We start from the raw sequence: 22,797 nt of genomic DNA, 5'->3' as shown, positions 1-22,797 counted from the left end.
ATCATATAGAACAACTGAGGGAGACTTTGAAACCATTAGAATGCTTTACACCAATTCCCTGATAGTACAGTGTACTGTGATGTCAACAGTAATATTTTTGCCACACAACAGGGGTTTGAATCCCGGGAGCCATAGTAAGTTGTGTGCATAATCATAACCCACAACTGTACAGAGTTTGTGAGAATGTTCAGATAGAAATTTGTATGCATAATTAGACCCAACAACTGTACAGACTTTGCTAGAATGTTCAGATAATACGCTGTGAGCATAATCATAACCATCAACTGTACAGACTGTGGCAGAATGTTCAGGTAGTAAGCTGTATGCATAGTCATACTCCTCAACTGTTCTAATATGTCCAGCATGTCCAGGTAAATGGCCCATATCTGCTGCCTGGTAACCTGCTCCCCTGACAAATCAGTGAGATGATCCAAGAAATGTAGGTAGCTTATACTGACATATAATGGATAGTGAGACCTGAACATAAAAAGAGAATGTATATGAAAGCAAACCTGTCATTGTAGCATCTCACCAAAAGTGTATGACAGCTATTCCAAAATATGTCACATTAACACCTGCATCCTATCAAGCCTTGACCAGAGTGTGTGCAATAATGGATTGTTAGGTATGTGTATAACATCAACATATAATCTGGGAGTATGTGTAGTATTCGTTAGGTAGTGTTAACAAATGTTTCTCCACAGTTATAACAGATAAGAGGTGTAGACTGTAGTTACAACACAGCTCACTCATATACTTGTCTACAAGCATGGAATCTGGGAGTATGTGTAGAATCTGTCAGGTAGTGTTAACAAAGTTCCCTCCACCGCTATAACAGGTAAGAGGTGTAGACTGTGGTTACAGCACAGTTCACTCATATACTTGTCTACAAGCATGGAATCTGGGAGTACGTGTAGAATTTGTCAGGTAGTGTTAAAAATATTTTCTCAACAGCTATAACAGGTAAGAGGTGTTGACTATATGTAAGACACAGTCTCCGTATATACTAATCTACAAGCATACCATTGTACAAAGTAAGGCCATTGGGTAGTGTAATAATGCATGTAAGGGACAGATCACTGCAGTGACTAAGAAAGTTGTGAAAACTACAAGGATATATTGGTTGTTAATTGACTACTCTCTCTCACCCCCACCATATGTGCAACAATAACCTAATTTCACACGTCTCTGGGTACATGTACACTCCAAACTTTTGTTGGGACATATGTCCTATTGGTTTATAAATATTCATATTTGGTTCTATGCATGTGCCATGTTAATATACTCCCATATTGGTGGCCTGTTGCCATCAATGAAACCTGCATGCTGTTGTAATTGCCACTGTTGTTCCATATATGCATGTGTTCTACTCACCCTGCAACTGCTGTAAATCTGCTGTCCTGGGTTAATGAGAATAGTTATGCATCCGAGTGACGCCTCCAGGTGCATCTGCAGTTACCTCCTACTGCTCCTCTAGGCATCAAATATTGCTTGTTCATATTTGCATTAATAATTCCAAAACTATGCCCTGTACAAGGTATCAGAATATTTTATCTTGAAGCATACATGATGGCAAACACAATTGTATTGATATTTGACCTATGTCATTGAGTATTTGTTAGAATTGTAAGGTGATAACTTTATTTTTTAAAGGCTCAAGCCACGCCCACTAGGAGTTAAAGGTGCACAATCAAAAGAGCTGTACTGGAGGGAATGAGTTAATGCTGTTGATTATTACTAACCGATATCTGTCCTAAAACGGCAACACCGTAGCTCATATGTGAAGGTAGGTCCCAGCGGACCCAACTGTCCCACCTCAACTGGCCATGACACCAGGCACCAGCACATCTGGGGCCCAGCCTGGGACCTCCTCCTCCGTGGGCCCTGCGCCACCTTCGGGTGGAACCGCTGCAGGGTATGGGGCTTGCCCCCCACTCGAAGCGAGCGCAGAGGGAAACCTGTCACCCGTCAACTGGGACAGGCCATGGTGCATAGGGAGCTTGAGCTGGAGTATCGATAGCAGCTACACCAGCTCGAGGGCCAAGTGGTGCTATTAGAGGGTGAGCCTGCCCCTCCTACACAGTCCACAGCACAGCTGCCTTTGCAGCCATGAAGGTGCAGTGGTGACTGCCCATGGGTGGGGACCTCAGAATCACTGTTTCCAGTTGGGGGCTCATTGGCTTGCAACTTCCAAACACACCTCCCTGTCCAAGTGTTTACCCCCCACATGTGTCATATACAGGCCCTGTATGCATCTTGTGTGTCTTGTCTGTCAACCTTCCCAACCTACCTCCCCAAATATACCTACTACCCCCCCCCAACATCCCACTCTCATCTGAAAAAAAAAATGGCAATCTGTTCCTACAAAAAAATCTCGCCCCATACATAGTAGTCCATTTTGCACACATGTCCACCGGACACGTAATCTGGTCTAATTGACATCACAATGAATATATGTTGTCCTCACCCCTCTCCCATGGGTTTGAGGGTTCAACTGTACCTACAATTAGTGTATATGCACAGTTGTTGCTGTAGAAGTAATGGGCAGCTATGGACCTTTCATATACCCTTCCTGCAGATGCCTAGCTGTTTTCCCTACTGTCTTTCCCTCTTTGTGCCCTGTTTTTCACCACTTTCCTATTAACCCCTTTTTCTTTTCTTTTCTTTTAAAGAAATTAGCATGGGGTAAGCGGCAGTAAGCACTTTTTAAGCAGCGGTAAGCAGGTTTGCACGGGTTGGCACAGGGGTAAGCACTGCCTACACAGGTTGAGAAATTCGAAGCTAACTGACTGTAAGAAAACATAAGCGGAGGTTGGCAGTGATTACTGTCACGCATACTCATGCATACCCGCCTACAACTGCTTAAAAGTGCCTTAATCACTCTGTAGCCAATGTCCCTTGTTCTGCCCAACAACAAAATAAACTGCCTCTTCAAGGCTCGGACCCAGGACCCTGCACTTACATACACAAAGTGATTTACCAATAAACCATGGCAGATATACATAACCTGATGTTTTCACAAACATATCATCCAGCACAATCAGTCAACAGCTTCCAAATTTAAAACAGCAAAACAGGAATAGGGAGAGTGAGTAGGGGAAAACCAACACCTTCAGCAGAGATATGAAAAAATATACAGTGAAGCAAAAATAACAGTGCACAACTCTGAAGTCAGGCAGCAATGATATAAAATTAGTCAAGCAACAATTAACAGTACACAACTCTGAACTGCCAGAAAAATATACTTAGCTCTGTATATCTCCAGATAGTTTGAAGAGCACTCTGTCAGGACACAGGAAGGCTCCAGCAATGATATTCAGGCTGTTACTAAGAGGGTCTAATTTTATGCAAGTAATCCTTGAGATAGTCAGATAACACACAGGATGTAAAACCAGTTATACCAACTTAAGACACAGAGAAATAGGGGGAGGGGGGAAAACACCTTCAGCAGAGATCTGAAAAACTCTGCAGTGAAGCAAAAATAACAGTGCACAACTCTGAATTCAGCCAGCAATGATATAAAAGTAGTCAAACAACAAATAACAGTATACAACTCTGAAATGCCAGAAAAATGTACTTAGCTCTGTATATCTCCAGATAGTATAAAGAACATTCTGTCAGGACTCAGGAAGGTTCCATCAATGTTTTTGTTGGATTAAATGACAGTTTTTCACTTTCATGTTTTTTTTTTAAAACCAAAAGCTCTGGAAAGATGAAAATTACTGAGAAATGTTTTAAGTGTATTATATTTTAAAAATAAAATTTAAATAGTTGTTTTAGTGAATGTTTTAGGGAATGTATTGTATTTTAGAGATGAGATAAAGTTTATTAATTGTTTAAGATATATTTTACTAGCAGGGTAGTAAAAAAAAAGTGGGCATGTTTTTTAGGATTGATTGTATGCCTATTTAGTATTTAAATGAAGTGTGTTTTACTGACTGCCTTTTTAGTATTTAAATTAAGTGTGTTTTACTAACTGAATTACTTTGAAAAAGTTCCTGACTGAGCAGGGATGAAAGCTTGTGCATATACTTTGTGTGGAATAAATTGTTTGTACTTTGAATCGACTGGTGATATCATTCTTGTTTTTACTGCATCAGCTGCTCTCCAGCTCCGTGTGTGCCATTTTTTGTTCACATATCTATATATATATATATATATATATATATATATATATATATATATATATATATATATATATATGTGTGTGTGTGTGTGTGTGTGTGTGTATATATATATATATCTATATATATATATATATATATATATATATATATATATATATATATATATATATATAAAATATATATATATTTTTATGTATATGTATACATATATAATACATATATATATATATATATATATATATATATATATATATATTTACATATATATTTATGTATATGTATATATATATAATATATATAATGTCAATACATGTCCCCTGCCATGAATGTGTGAGAGAACATCACACATCAATACACAACATACCTACACATCAGCACATGGCTGCAAAATGGAGTGTGGTATGTAACTCATATTGGGAACACATCGCAATTGTTTGAGAAGGTGGGATATATATGTTGGTGAAGGGTATTAGGCACATATTGGTATGTAGGTCTGGTTGGGTAAGAAACAGGTCAGCCTACAGGGCTGGTATATGACACATGTGGTGATTAAACACTGTGGATGGGTAGTTGCATTTGGAATGTGGAGGCCATTGAGCCCCCATATCTGAACAAAGGGAACATGTTGCCCACCCATGGACAGTCATGACAGCATCTACATTGTCATAAAGGTGCCTGGGTTGTGTGCTGAGCAGGAGGAACATGCATGTCTAAGCTTGTGTATGTGTACTGCATGCCACCAGGTCATGTAGCACATACCCCATGTCTCTGTGGAGCTCCCTATGCACCAGACCCCGGACTTAACTGTGGGTGACAGACATATGTCTGTGTGTGTGCTCCATGGGGTGGCACCATCCCCCGAGGTGGTTCCACATGAAGGTAGTGCCAGAACAGTAGATAATGAGGTTCCATGGTGGGTCATGGATGTGATGTGGACTGGTAACATGCACATTAGGTGGGAGTGGTCTTCCTGCTGGCAAATAACCCCTGCACATACTGGTGTGTAACTGTTAGGGAACATATGCGAGTTGTAATAGTCCACACAATTCAAGAACATGTCCAACAGCATGCATAGATATCCCCAATGACACAGAATGGCAGATGTGTACAATTACATAGCAGGCATACCACATGCATATGTGGAAACATAATGGCAGTGACAATGGCATGCAGGTGAAATACTCTGTAACAGCCCAGCAACTCTAGTGTCCCCACATGGAGCATGTCTATAAACACATAGCAGAAAGTGTTGTACAATACAATATATGACCTAATGGTACATAAACCAGAGACATACCACTTGCGTTGTGTGAACATTAAGTTAGAGCTGATATGGTTGTGGGAGACTGATATGTGTATTGTATTATGGTAAACGGCCATATGAGTTGCTCAGACATATATCCATCATTATGTCTTTCAGGGAGTATGGCACACCCGAGGAATCCAGCCTACAGTGCTGCTCAGGATGACATAATACTCACCAGCATCTTCCAGAGCTACCAGCTGATGTTCCCACAGACAAGCCAGGACCAGCATGAGCAAACAGCCATTTGGAACAATGTGGTCCACAGGGTGAATGAGGTGGGGATGCACAGCCGTACGTATGAGCAACTCTGCCATCATTGTAGTGACCTGCTCCCCCATGTACATCGCCGTGCCGCTGTCATGCGAGGTGACCACCTTGCAACAGGGGGGGCCATAACATCCACCCCCCATCACCATTGTTGAGGATCTGCCCATGAGCCTGGTAGCACCTGTTCACCCACAAGAGTTACAGACATATTCAGTCATGGAGGTGGGTGCTACACACATATCAGACATGGAGCATGCAGGTAAGGTTCCAGGACATATCAGTAGACTACTGTTGTGTATGCATCTGTAAGGTAGATCATGCATATGTGAGATGTGGAGTCTGTTGCTGTGTAGTACTGATATGCAGTAATGCATATTCTGCAGTACTGTGGACATCAGCTGTTGTTTTACTGTAATATTGCAGCCACCCTGTAGCAATGCCACAGTTGTGGCCACTGACATCAACTCTATCTCATCTCATTGTAGGCACCTCTGGAATACCAGCAAGACAGGGGCCAGATTCAGTTGAGTATGGTTTAAGGTTATGCTTGGTAATTCACTGTGCATATCATAGCTAAGGTGTAGGCTATGTACACATCTAACACACCTACCCATAATGCATGCTGTACATGTTCACTGACAGAGCACACACCTCACTAATGGGATTACCAGCATCAAACACATGCAATACACAGACCATCTCAGACAACTGTGGCTACACTCCAGTGCACATTGCCCAGGCACAGCTGACATCTGCCTAACATACACAGCTATGTCATACACAGAGCAGTTGAACATGCTACACATAAAGACATCCCACTGCCTCTGCAAACACATGCTCCAGGGTCCTATACCCCATAAACCCATTACACAGAACATACTGGAGGGATAGGGCCCTGTCCTGGTGAATTCCCACACTCTGGAATGGACTTCCCCTTCATGTCAGGCAATGCTACTCATTGGTCCTCTTTACAAAAACACTTGACAACTGGATGGGAAATGGGGAATTCACCTTAGGTAGTATGTCTGTGCCACAGCCTGACAGGGGTACAGGGGAATGCCATTAGTGGGTGGTGCATGGCTGGGAACCCCTGTGGCTAGGCTTATGTAGGCCCCAGGACCAATAGACCAGTACTCACCTATGAAACTATGTGTAACGCAGGCAACATCAGCCAGAGCTCAATACTGGTCAATAATGGTCTCTACAGTCACCATAGGTACAGGACATTGTGTCTGTGGTCGGTCTAATGGTAGTCTATCGCTCATACATGCACCACTGATGATGACATCTGTGAATACACATCAAACATTCACTAAACACATGTCTCCACATGTAATCCAGAAACACACAGAGGCTGTGAGCAGCAGCGGAAACACAACTGACACACAGACACATCCTGCAGTGGTGTGTACACCTGTGAGGTATGGTGCACAGTACATGCCAGGGTGCTGAACAGATGCACAGAAATGCTGTGGACATGGGTGCAGTGTGTTCCAGGGGGAGGGCCATAACCTACTAACAGAAGCCATGCATCACAGCCATGTATAATGTTGGCAATGGGGATTGACTATAATTGCACTGCATGCTGTTGAGCTCCACATGTCCTGCATGCTGACATGTGTGTAATTACAGGTTTGTGTGTGATACTGTACTGCACCATCATCTGCTATTGTGTGTGTTATAGGGGTGCTGGAGCTGTCTGTAGGTGCTGTCTGGTTGAGTGTATAGGTTGCCATGTGTATGTCTCTGTGTGTGGCCATGTCTGCACACGTTTGTGTATATGTGTGTGTGTGTGTATGTACTGTTTAGTGGTGATTGACAGGTCTTACAGTCTGTTCCCTGTTTTTCCCTCACAGGTGGTGAGGTGGGGCTGGGTCCCTCCTCTAGGGAATCTGATGTCACTGATACAGACAGCCACCATGAGGATAGGTGTGTTGAGGCCCAGGCAGGGTCATCAGGGGCTGCCACTAGGCCACCAATTGACATCCTACACATATCCACCCCATCCACGCACACATTCACACACTGCCTCTACATACCTCATCACCGTTGGCCTTAGCTGAGGGACAGTCTACAGCTGACATTGGCCAGGACAGTGTGGTATCTATGACACGTGTGTCAAGACACAGCTGCCATAGCCAGATGTCTGGTGGGGTATCACATAGGCAGTTGTTCAGGGGTGCTCGTCTGAGCACTGCTGGTCATCATGCCCCTGGCAGATGTGCTACATCTATATCAACCACACGCATGTTCCAGGCTGTCATGGAGGCACAGGCATGAATAGAACTGTACACCAGACAGGGTCTAAGGGTGCAGAGGGCTCATCACACCTCTGTAACTGACAGCACTCGTGACCTAGCAAGTGCCATCCGTAATTACACCGAGGTCATGGATAGACGGTGGGGTGAGTCATTGGATCTCATCCAAAATGTCATGTCCATGCATCAGTACAGGGCAGGATGGTTGCGACAGCCACGTGGATGTATGCCAGCAGCACCAGCAGCTGGAGGTCACTGTGGATGTCCCACCAATCACAGCTGCTCCTGTAGTGGCAGTACCAGCCCCAGAACTGTGGGGGGGGGTGCTGTCCACAGACCGTCATAGCAGACCACATGCACATGGCCCTGGCCAGTCCCAATAGGGACCTGGATCCAGTGGATGTCTGTCAACCTCGGAGGACAGTACTCAATCTGGCTTTGTACCTGATACTGCCTGTAGCACCCCTGTCAGGCACAGGTCCCATATTCATGGCCAGAGGTGGTGAACTGCAAACCCTGCCAGGTACAGTCTGCAGCTGTCTCACAAATCCCTGTATAGGACAGCCACATGGTGGAACTGTGTGCATGCAGACACACACATAAACAACAAACCTAGGGCAACCACATACCTGTACACACATCATCGTGGCCCATAACAGTACTCAGCCCCCTCATGCACACAAACATGTCAATTGTATGGGTCAGCCTAGGCCTTTGGCAAACCAACAACACACCCTGTGTATATGATGATGCCTGTGCCACTCCCTGACATCCGTAACATCAATGCAGGGACAGGCTTACATGTTGCTGATGCACAGGGTGACTGTATAACAGTGTAGCAATGGAATGATGTGTAGCATGTTGTTAGCAGTAGAGTGAAATGCTAATATCTTGGAAGATGTAGCTGTGCAGCCATGATGCATCATAGCTGTAACTAACAATGTTGTATTGTTGTCACCATTATTTATTCTGATTGTGTTGTGTTTTTCCATGTGCCACATATCTGATGGGTATAGTGGTGTCAGCAGGCCTTCTACAGTTGACACCAGTAAAGGTAGTGGGTAGTACACATGACATGGCTGGGTACAACACACAGAGCCTTTGGTTTGGATGCAGTGCAGGTACAAGACTGTACACATGGAGGTATGTCCTTGTGCAGGAAACACATCTGTTGCACATGTAATCCCACCAAGACAGGATAGGCACAACCACACATTGCTATATATGCAGTCTGCAATGTGGATGACACCGAACATGCTAACAGCATGGTGTATGTCCCTCTCCCCACTCTACTGTAATCCTCACCTCAGTAACATGTGTGTGCCAATGCCAGTAGCATAGCCCTAATCTTAGGAGGGTGAAATTCATAGATTCATAGATTCATAGATTAGATTAGTATTAAGCTAACTGCCCTTGAGGGCCATTTTAAGCCAAGCCAATTATCCCTTGTGAGACTCAAACCCTGCACCTTGTGTTTGTAAGGCAAATACCTTAACCATTAGGCCACCCTCCCAACCCTCAACATTCCCAGCTGACATGGTGGATTTGTGGTTGTCCTTGCCAACATTGGTGAATCCATTGTTAGGTGTAAGCCTATTGGATCATATTAGGGATCCCAGTGAAAGGCATTCAACTACTGTGAATAGTGTAAACATCAACTAACAAACTGATTACATACACAGTATAGTATTACAGACAGCTATGTGGGGGGGATAGATGCAACAGTAACTGCAATAATGGTGGATGTGTCCACAACAGCCACACCCAGTGAGTTATAGCAACCCCAGTAGTGCTGCACACCTCTACAGTTTGGAGGAGGGCATTAACACATCTATGACCTTTGAAGGACTGTATGTCCATGGGATGGTACCTGTGGAATATTGGCATTTGCCAAGCAGTCCTGGTGGAAATATATTCTGTGAATGGAGTTAGATCCCTTAACAACTACACACATTCCTTCATGTGGGATGGTGTACAAAAGCCTGCTATGATCTACATAGGCATTGTGCACCTCCTAACCCTCATCTGCACCGGTCATGATTGGGTCAAGGAGGTATACCAGGTTAAGGTTGTATTCTCTGCCTTTGACAAGTCGAACATTGGCAGGGTCCTATGTGTTGAGATTATCAGTGGCATTGGCCATGGGTTCATTGTTAATATGTTCCATGCCCCTGCAGATGAGGGTCATCAGGCTACTGGGTGGTAGTTCCCAGCTGACATGGTGGATTTGTGGTTGTCCTTGCCAACATTGGTGAATCCATTGTTAGGTGTAAGCCTATTGGATCATATTAGGGATCCCAGTTACTTACTGTGCCTTCCCAGGGGGTTCCCCCAAGCATGACACTTAACTTGAGTGCACTGCATGATATGTTAGTAATGCCAGCCTGACATCCTACAAGTGGGATGGATTTCTGTTAACATGTACTGCCCTTGTCGTGTAGAGTCCTGGTTATGGGATCGGCTAAGGTTGGTAGTGTATTGCAGGACAAACATGTTTGGCTGTGGGGGGGATACCTATCCGTGCCAGATGTATGTTGTCTGTGTCTCTCAAACCCATCAATGGTGCATGTGGACATATATGTTGTGGTTATGTTCCCAGTTTCATCTACAGATATATGTCCATATATACCTATATAAATATATAAGTGTTCACCTTTGAAAGGGAGACAATCATTTCTTCAAACGGCCCTTTCTGCAAACCGAACGGACCAATCCATCATTTCTTACTGCACCACAGTTCAAAACACAGCAAATCTAAAGGTAGCTTTGCTGACTCTCAAACTACAAGTTGGAATACATATTGTAATGCAGGGGGGCATGCCCTCCTGCACCATCCATCTGGGGGGACTGGGCCCCCCACAATCCCCCTACTGTGATATACTAACTCTGACTTCACACTACAGTGGGGCTAGGCAAATATTCCCTATCCCCACTATAGTGCCATCCACACCCAAATTGCCAAATCTGCAATGAGCGAATGCATAGTGACATTCGCTCATTGCACATTCGATGCATTTATTGCAAGATTGTGCAATGCTGAGAACATACTTTCGGCCTTCCAGCTTTCGGAGACATGGATTTCTCCCTTTGAAAGGTGAACCATATATATGCTTACATATATGCATTTTTAGTGCTGTGTATATGTGGACATATGGATGTATACATATATACCTGTAGATGCATGCGTATCTATGTATATATTGGTATGTATAATATATATATATATATATATATATATATATATATATATATATATATATGTGTGTGTGTGTGTGTGTGTGTGTGTGTGTATATTTCTATAGCTATTTCTACATATATAGATATGTTATATCCATTTAAAGATGAATATATATATATATATATATATATATATATATATATATATATATATATATATATATATATATATATACACACACACACACACACACACACACACACACACACACACACACACACACACAAATACATCTACATGGCGGAATACATTCCCTGTAGTGTTGTATACCTGGGCTGGATGATATGTATGTGAAAACATCATGCTTATGCATATCTGCCATGGCTTAGTGGTAAATCAGTTTCTGTATGGTGTGCATAGTCCATGTTTCGAGCCTTGCAGGAGCTGTTTATTTTGGGCAGAACACAGCCTGTTGGATACAGAGTGATTAAAGCAATGTAAAGCAGTTAGAAGCGGTTTGGGTTTGCACAACGGTAAGCACTGCTAACCTCCGGTTATGTTTTCATACACTCAGTTTCTAAATTGCTTAACCTGTGGAGGCAGTGCTTAACTCTGTGCAAACCTGCGCAAGCCTGCTTACAACTGCTTTAATGTGCCTTAATCACTCTGTATCCGATGGGTTGTGTTCTGCCCAGCAACAAAATAAACAGCTCTTGCAAAGCTAAAACCAAGGACCCTGCACACCCTAGACAAAGTGATGTACTACTAAGCCATGACAGATACACAGACATTCAATGTTTCCAAAACATATCATCCACTCCTGTCATGCAACAGTACAGAGAATGTATACCAATATCTAGATGTCTGTGTGTGTAACTATATTAAAACCTTAACAGATGCAACATATCCATATAGGTATATATATATATATATATATATATATATATATATATATATATACATATATATAAATATATATATTTTTTTTACTAACTCTATATACATATACATCAGTATATATACACATATACACATGCATATGCCTAAACCGACACATATATGTGTCGACACCTATATGTCTACATGTACACAGCACGTTACATATGTGTATGCAGATATATATCTATGTAGGTATATATGGACATAGTTATATATCTTCAAGCCAGATCCATGAACAAACTTCACAGAACTATGTGAAGAAACCGGAAAATCTTTTTATTGAACAAAATAAGTAAAGTGAAACGCTAACCAGCGTTTTTCGTTTAGACAATTTCCAAACTTCTTCAGACAAACTCTGGCTTTCCCGCCAGTCTACATTTAAATAATTAATCAATCATGATGTCATCAATTCCTAGTTCAATTAAACACAGCAGTTTAAAATAATACTGTGTTTCCTCTATACACGATAATAAAACTTTTAAAATAGTTTTCTTAAAAAACTTTCTTTTTATATACAAAGACATACTAGACCAACTATAAAAACAATTCTAGATCTCTTTAAATTATGTGTTTTAAAAAACAAGGGGAATCAACAAGGGATGTTTTTAAAAATGTATAAAAGGTTTTACACCAAGTTTGTTTTACTAGGTAGTGTATATGTTTTATGTCCAGATCTCAAAAGGGCATTATTATGTGAAGATAAAAACTTCATTTTTTGTTGTTTTCATACTAAATTAACTTCCTTAATTTAAATTTAAATTTAGTTCATTTAGTCAGTGGTTACCTTTATGTACTTTTAGTTTTTAGTCTTTGTAAAATTTTTTGTCTTTTTGTTCTGAATATACTAATATTGATATAGGTTAATAAATAGAGTTCATAGTCCGAATAAAATGCTCAACTAGTTACTTTTTGTTATTTAGGCTTTAGATCTGATTACCTAAGTAAACTTTTTAGTTTCAATATGCATGTGATAGAGCAAACTTCGTTAAGTCCTGGGTCTCTACAGGCTGTTAATCGAAGTTGCCAGTTTTTATCTTCACATAATAATGCCCTTTTGAGTTCTGGACATAAAACATATACAATACCCAGTAAAACAAACTTGGTGTAAAACCTTTTATACATTTTTAAAAACATCTCTTGTTGATTCCCCTTGTTTTTTAAAACACGTAATTTAAAGGGATCTAGAATTGTTCTTATAGTTGGTTTAGTATGTCTTTGTATATAAAAAGAAAGTTTTTTAAGAAAACTATTTTAAACATTTTATTATCGTGTATAGAGGAAACACAGTATTATTTTAAACTGCTGTGTTTAATTGAACTAGGAATTGATGACATCATGATTGATTAATTATTTAAATGTAGACTGGCGGGAAAGCCAGTGTTTGTCTGAAGAAGTTTGGACATTGTCTAAACGAAAAACGCTGGTTAGCGTTTCACGTTACTTATTTTGTTCAATAAAAAGATTTTCCGGTTTCTTCACATAGTTCTGTGAAGTTTGTTTGTGGATCTGGCTTGAAGAAGCGTTCCTTTTTGTGGATTGGTGCCTGTTCCTTCTTCTTTGGGTTTTACGTAGTGTGCTGCAGTTTCTTCTTGGTTCTCAGTTTGTTCAGGAGGTCCGGTTACCACGCATCAAAGATGAACACTTCGGCAGAAGGAGACTGTCCTTCACAAGGCAATTTAATGCAACTACTCGAATTAATTAATACGTGCTTAGACCGCTTAACTGAAAGAGTTGAAAGCGTGAGCGCATTTAGCCAAAATCAAACTGCTAATACCATTTCTTCCAACATGAACCCGAACATGATCCAACAGAATGGGACATGTAAAGTTAACAGAACAGAACACTGTTATCGGACAGCCAAACAGGGGAGCGTAACCAGGGGAATATGAGAACACTACATGGTACTTTTGACCCTGAGAACTGGCTCAACGAAGAATTAACGTTCGATGGTCAACAAAATATTATCCCAGATAGAACTGATGAGATAAGTAAGTTCACTTTAACAGAAAAACTCAAACTGTTTGACAACAAGTTATTTAAAATTAAAAAAGCGCAATTAGAGCTGAACTACTTGAATAAATGCATTAAGGAGGGAATAGTTCCTAAGGGTCTCAGACTATTTTCTTACCCAAATAGTTTAGAATTTGGGTCGAACTTTTTCAACGAACTGACAGGTCTGTATAACAAACATGGGTTGGAAATCCTAGAATGTATGATGAAACACTACCAAATAGCCTTAGAGACTCTAACTAGGGAAACTATAGCCCTAGAAAAGGAAATCAAAGACGACTTGGATTTTCATCAATATGAGTATGAATTTGACAGAACCTTAGCTAGTATTGCACAACAGATGGTAAAATTAAAAGCCATAAAAATTAAGAAACTGAACAGAGACTTAAAAGCTTATAGAGAAGGGTTGGCATTCCCCAAACCCCCTGGCTTACCGAATGGAACTGGGAAACTTAAAAACAATTATAACCCAAATAAACCTCGAGACCATCCGAGAGGGTACACTACAGGAAGTAATGTCCAGGGCCACATCGGAAATGCCCAAGATCTAGACCTGGACTTTGAGAACACAGAGAATGATTGTGTAACAGAAGAGATGGGTGTTCCAAACAACAACCTTGGTATAGGGGATGACACAGACTGGCAATTGGAAGACCAACACCAACAACCACACCAAAAAAACTACAGAGGGAGGAGGGGGGCCAACTGGAGACCACAAACAGTCTCTGGACAGAGGAGACAATACAACACCCGGAGTACCAACAAACAGTGGGATTAACCCTTTTTGAGACTATAACAAACCAAACTGGGGATTTCAATATATACAACTACACTGGATGTTGTATTGACAAAAGCTTAGTTGAACTTTTTGCTAAGGGGCTTACCTTTGTGCCTACTAGTAACTGCAATATAGTGGAACTTTTAATTGATTTTAAGATGTTCATACGTAAGCTTAACTTGAACATTATGTTTGGGAATTTGAATGGTACAACAAATGATTTACAGGTGACCAGTAGTTTTAACCCACCACAGAACCCTTTATTATGTATGTATGAATATCTATGTGAAAATGAGTTTAGGGAAATGACTAAAAGACATCTGAGGAACCAAAATGTTGACAATATTACAAAAGAAGAAAGAAGTCTTTTATCTTTACTTAGGAATTTGCCAATAAGACTGATGAAACCTGACAAGGGAGGGGAGCTTGTTGTGGTATACAATGTGGAGTATTCTAGGTTAATGTTAGCACTGTTAGAGAAAGATACCTACAAAACTATTAGTAGGAATGAACTTAATCAAGCCTACCATAATATTAAACTATCCATCAATGACTTGTTCACAGATGGACTAACTAGTGTAGAACAAAACCATTACCTAACTATGTCAACCCCAAGGATTCCAAAAATTTTTGGCATCCCTAAGCTTCACAAGAATTTGGAAAAAAAACCCTTCCGTACTTTAGTAGACGCCAGGCAATCAATAACGTATCTGTGCGCCAAATTTGTGGATTTGATTCTCAAAAAATATGTGGAAACTCAAGAACACATTTTAAAAGACTCATGGTCTTTTTTGGAAGACATACAAAACACAGTGTTTGACTTCCCCCTTAATTTTCTGACCATAGATGTATGCGACTTGTACACATGTATCCCACAAGATCTAGGTACCCAATGGGTAGTGGAGTTCATTAAGACTAAGGGAGCTACAAACAATGAATGCAGTGTAGTAGAAAAGCTTTTACATCTTATACTAAAGAACAACTTTGTTTCTTTCAAAGACAAACTGTTCCTGCAGAAGACTGGTGTAGCAATGGGGTCCCCTGTGGGGGCCAGCTTTGCAAACCTAGTGTTAGCTTATTGGGAAACAACATATGTACTAAATAAGACTTGGAGCTCTGACATTTATATGTACAGGAGGTATTTGGATGACATCTTCATTCTCCTAAGAGGGCAAGAAAAAGAAGCCAAAGAACTAGTTGAAAACCTCACTACCACTACAGATTTCCTCAAGTTCACAATGAACTTTGAAAAAACTACAATTAGTTTTTTGGACATTGAACTCAACAAAACCATAGAAGGTTATAACTCAAAAATACATAGAAAGAAAACTTTTTCTAACACTTACCTCCATTTCTCTAGCCAGCATCCCCTCCACCAAAAGAAATCGGTGGTAAAAGGCCAACTTGTGAGGGCAGCTAAAATGACTACTTTAGACCATGACTTTGACATAGAATGTGATAATTTACACCTAATGTTCTCACACAGGGGCTACCCAACCACATATTTGGAGGGAATTTTTAAAGAAGTCATTGAAAAAAGGAGGAAAGGAATTTATAAAGCCATTTTGACAACAGAATCTTACAACAACTGTACGCACCAAGCTGGTAACTCTGAGGAAGAAGGGTCCAACATGGAGGGTACTTACCATGCAGGGACACTTTCAGTCACAACAACGGAAGAAAACAATAGGAATTACACCACAGCATTTATTTTCACCTTTTGTCCGGAAGCACCCCAAATTTGCAACATAGTTAGGAAATACTGGTCTAGCCTATCATTGGACAGGGAACTAGCAAGAATCCTTAACCATGGTCCCATCACCATATATAGGAGAGGTAAAAACATGAAAGAACTACTAGAAAGGAAGGTGCAAGTAAACAAAGGGAAGGGAGGTACAAAGAAATGTGGTTCATGTAAATATTGTAGCTACATAACCTCTGGGGACAAGTTCACTATTAGGAAAGAAACTTATCACATAAAAAATACTTACAACTGCAATAGTAAAAGAGTAGTGTACCTAGCCCAGTGTGAACAATGTCCGTCATTCTATACAGGCAAAATGGACAGACGCCTTAGAGACCGAGTGTACGAACACACCTATGCCATCAAGAAAAATAAAGAAGAGAATGCTTTGGTGAGACACTGTACATCAAATACAGGGCACACATTCAAATTAATGGTCATCGACCAAATCCAAGTCAATTCTTCAAACTTGATAAATGAAAATTTGTTGAGATTGCATCTTGAAAAGAAAGAACTGGACTGGCAACTTCGATTAACAGCCTGTAGAGACCCAGGACTTAACGAAGTTTGCTCTATCACATGCATATTGAAACTAAAAAGTTTACTTAGGTAATCAGATCTAAAGCCTAAATAACAAAAAGTAACTAGTTGAGCATTTTATTCGGACTATGAACTCTATTTATTAACCTATATCAATATTAGTATATTCAGAACAAAAAGACTAAAAACTAAAAGTACATAAAGGTAACCACTGACTAAATGAACTAAATTTAAATTAAGGAAGTTAATTTAGTATGAAAACAACAAAAAATTAAGTTTTTATCTTCACATAATAATGCCCTTTTGAGTTCTGGACATAAAACATATACAATACCCAGTAAAACAAACTTGGTGTAAAACCTTTTATAAATTTTTAAAAACATCCCTTGTTGATTCCCCTTGTTTTTTAAAACATGTAATTTAAAGGGATCTAGAATTGTTTTTATAGTTGGTTTAGTATGTCTTTGTATATAAAAAGAAAGTTTTTTAAGAAAACTATTTTAAAAGTTTTATTATCATGTATAGAGGAAACACAGTATTATTTTAAACTGCTGTGTTTAATTGAACTAGGAATTGATGACATCATGATTGATTAATTATTTAAGTGTAGACTGGCGGGAAAGCCAGTGTTTGTCTGAAGAAGTTTGGACATTGTCTAAACGAAAAACGCTGGTTAGCGTTTCACGTTACTTATTTTGTTCAATAAAAAGATTTTCCGGTTTCTTTACATAGTTCTGTGAAGTTTATTCGTGGATCTGGCATGAAGAAGCGTTCCTTTTTGTGGATTGGTGCCTGTTCCTTCTTCTTTGGGTTTTACGTAGTGTGCTGCAGTTTCTTCTTGGTTCATAGTTATATATCTGTTACCAGATATATATATATATATATATATATATATATATATATATATATATATATATATATATATATATGTATATATATATATATATATATATATATATATATATAGGTATATATGGCCATACATCTGTAGATAGTAATTGCAGATTAACAAATACACATATGTCCACATGCACCGTTAGTATGGTTGAGAGGTCCCACACACTATACGTCTTGTACGAATAGGCATCCCCCCACAGCCAAACACATGTGCCCTGCAATACACTACCAAGTACAGTCTGCCTCCCATAGGACATGTAATATGTGGAAGCCATCAACATCCCCAGGATACAGATACACAGACACAGATATGCAGATACAGATATACACATATATATGTGTGTGTGTGTGTGTGTGTGTGTGTGTGTGTGTGTGTGTGTGTGTGTGTATATATATATATATATATATATATATATATATATATATATATATATATATATATATATATATATATATATATATATATATATATATATATATATATGCCTACACATACACATGCAGATATATGTACAGTAAGATACATATGTAGAAGGTGCACACAATATGGAACGACCACTATGCCTATAGTTAACACCTGAACAACTGGACACTGTATGGGCCTCACATACTAATGTCAATCGTTACCTGCAACATGTACCCATAGAAAGGTCATAGGAAAGACATCACACACAGGTTTGCAGAAATGGGAATCCTTTCATTGTGTACTATAACAGTTCTATATGTCATGTCATATAGCTGTTCAGATACTGACAACCATATAAACAGAGTACTGCAACTGTGAAACAGTTACACTAATACAGTAGTCTGGAAAGGTTCACAACTGTTGCTGTCCAGAACAAGCCCTTCAGAATGTACAGTAGTGAAGGCAGACTGGTCTACAGGGTACCACACAATCAACAGTATGTACTGCAGGTGTGTAGTTCAGCAGCCTCTATCTACACTCTTTGTACAAACTCTGTAGGAGGTAAAGATGTTTTGTGATCAAACTGGTTGTAACCGGTACATAACAAGGCATAACAAACAGAATAGTCTGTATGACAGAAGGCAGTAGGATTGCAGTACCCTAATTCATATAAGTAATGCCAATATAGGTGAAGTATATGGTACTGTACATCCAGATACCTTGTGGCAGCTCACCCCTGATATCCCCACATTTTGTAACAGCCTAGGTAATTTATGGTGCTCCCTACCTAGGCTCAATAATACAGGCCTATATACCACTGTTACATACACTGGCCTCTGCAGTGCATAAGGGTGCACATGTGTTGTGTAGGTGACGCCCACACATATATGGCCCCAGCCCCACTGTATGTGTGGGAGATGCAACAGCAGTGGACTAATGGCAGCAATGGCAGTATTATATACTCACAGCCCGTGATATACTCACGGCCCACTACAGAACAACCCCCAACAGCATGACATATGTGCAAAGCTCGGTATGTAGATGGAGAACAGAGGCTGGAACACAGGCACATATGTGGAACACTGTTGCCATACACTAAGCAAGGTGCTGGTGTTACAGGATAGTCTGCAACATACCCTTAGTCAGGGAATTGAGGTTAGAAATAGAAATGGATGTAGCCATACACTAATAGCATGCAACACACACACACACACACACACACACACACACACACACACACACACACTCACACACACCCTGTAACATCAGTACTATGCAAAGCATAACACAACTCTACTCGCAGTCTGTCTGTCATTCTTAATCCTCCTACAAATATGTGGCCACTCTGAGTGTGCAGGTTCTCTTGTAAGAGGTGTTGTTACCTGCTGTCTGTATCACTGATGCCCACACACAGGAAGGATGTCCATCACATAGGAAATGTAGAGGGACCATGACAGTGGTATTTGGTAGTACACATGTATAATCATTATATATATATATATATATATATATATATATATATATATATATATATATATCTATATATATATATATACATATATATATATATATATATATAGCTATCTGGATAAGTATATGTACATATATTTCCACCATATGTTCTGGACATGGAGTGTAGCCATACACCAGCACCTACAGTCCTAAAATCGTAGTGCAAGGGGATGTCAGGTATGTATAGCAGGTATATTACTAGACTGTTGTTACTGTCATTGGGCTTGTCTTCACAGACATGATGTGTGTGGATGGTGACATCTGCTTATAACATGTGTGCTATTGGCTACTGACAGACATCCTAAGGAAATCATTGTAAAGTACCGCCGCTAGCATGTAATGCCCCTGTGAAGTGCAGCAGAGATATTGATCACTATATGTGGACCTTCGGACACACCCTGTACAGTCCAGAGGTATACACATAATCCCTTAGTGCACAACATGTGTACCAGGCCTGACAATATGGATGGAGACAGCCATGTAGATGGGTATAAAACATAACAACTGGTATACATTTGGCACCATAGGTGTTGGATTCACACACTCCTGTCTGGCCTGACACATAATGACTGCTGGTACAGGATTATCATGGACACATACTACCCACTAGATATTGACATACATCTGTACAGCATCCCACTGCTCTGTCTGACATACATGACTTTTAACGAGGGCCTGGCAGCAGTACATCTGGCAAGTATCTGCATATGAAATCCCACTGGTTAAGTACACTAAGCTGCTAGGCATGTAACAATGCACTGTGCAGGCTACAGGCATACTGGCTCAACACTGGCCTACATCTAGTATGGGGTAATGCACATGTACCTGCATATATAGCAGGCTCAACAGCCATGTCACAGCACAGGATAAGATACACCTGTGTGACAGTGCATAACCACAACCAATGTGAACACAGCCACAGCCACATATGGGAAACTAGCATAATATTACAGTATATGGACTATCTGTTCTACACCATCCTCATATGTGCCACTCACAGAATGACCCTCCATATACTGGGCTGCTACACAGTTTGGCCTAATGGCTGTCTGTGGTATGGGACATGTGTGTGTATGGCCCTACAAACATGTACAGCAAAATGGTACCATACAGTGGGGCAGCATATAACATCTGATAGAAGGGGAGCTAGAACAATGACATCTACCACAATCTGTACACTGGTTAAAGTACATATTAACAATACACACACTGCCGACTTTCACCATCACTACACAGACCTCAGTACTGTACAAACATCCACAGAATGTACAGGTTATGTCATGAAATATAACCCCTACTGTACATGACGTGTGTGTATCAATCTATCACTGTCTTATCAGATACGATGACACTATTTATGGTGTACAGCACATATGCACCACTTCATGCACGTCATATGTACAAAGGTTGACAGAGGTGTGGCTGACAGCACATACACAGGGCCAGTATAGACATGTTGCTGTGATAACCTCATATATTTTCCATAACTGGGTTTGTTGCAACATATGTCCTATGAGGGATATGAAGTCAGTAACTGTCATGACCTTCACCATCTACAGACTGCAATCCTCACACTACCTTCTGCATTCCACAGACAGATGCACTGTGGCTAACACATGAAACCAAAGGCACAACACTGCCCAGTCCGCAGATGGGGATTACTCTTATACATGAATCTGATATGGCAGGTATTGCGACATGTACAACAGGCATATCCAGACAAACACTGTTAAACCAACATTACTCCAAATGCAGTATAGCAGCACTTACAGTCTGTAGTCCGGTCAAGCACATCCTCCTCCTGTTCGTTGCCCTCCTTCCACAGTGTATGTTGTTAGAGGTAAATCCCCAATCTATCTGAGATGCTGTTTGCCAAACAGATCTCGTTCCTGATCACAGTGACTGGAAAGGGCCAATACCACCATGATGTTCCTAGGTATTGGAGTGTGTTTCCATGCAATTGGCTATGGGAGTGTTACCACAGCTGTTCCACATGTATCAGCTAGGGGAGGGCTGCAATTCATGCAGAGGCCATCAGCTGTTCATGAGCATCACTTAAAATACACATGCTGCTGCTTAAGCAAGGCAGGTATGGGTCTCCACATCCACCAGAGAGGGAGTGGGGGAGGCAGGCAGAGGCAAATACATGTCAGGGAGGGGAAGGAGAATAAAACTAAAGCATGTTTGTGTCACACACCTACCAGCAGAGGGTATCAAACCCCCAGCAACTATGTAGTGCTATCAGAGTTTGATGCAGTTATTGGATGCACCACATGGGTTACCTGATGTGGAGCATTCAGAACATATATGTGATGATGAGTGACCTCTGCAACAGGTATACGGTAGATGTACTGTAGGTGTCATACACGTGCCTGTCTGCATGAACAGGTGCCAGTATCAACACAGGCACTCTTACACAGAGACGCACACACATTGACACACTTGGCAGGGCCAGGAGTGCAACTCATTACTAGTGGGATTGCCAGAACTCAGCAATGTGCAGTTATCACATGCACAACACAGGTCATACGAATGCCATATGGGCAAAGAGTTAGGAGGTGTCAGACATCAGACAGCATGCTTCACTATGCCCTTGTTGGTTGTAGTGAGTGTGGATGTGGACATACGCACCATACAACACACACATACACACACACACACACACACACACACACACACACACACAAACACACAGGGTGCCAGTTCTGACATGCATGGGTGCATGTCTCCATGGGTGTATGGTGGTCAACTGTGCCAGCAGGCTGTACAAGGGTAGGTGATGGGTATACCTTGGCATCAGACTACATGACAATGGTCTGCATTGTGGCTCAGGCC

Source organism: Protopterus annectens, chromosome 3.part0, assembly GCF_019279795.1.
Source record: "Protopterus annectens isolate FY-2018-M chromosome 3.part0, PAN1.0, whole genome shotgun sequence".
NCBI lineage: Eukaryota > Metazoa > Chordata > Ceratodontiformes > Protopteridae > Protopterus > Protopterus annectens.
Note: the sequence above shows the minus strand (reverse complement) of the source record.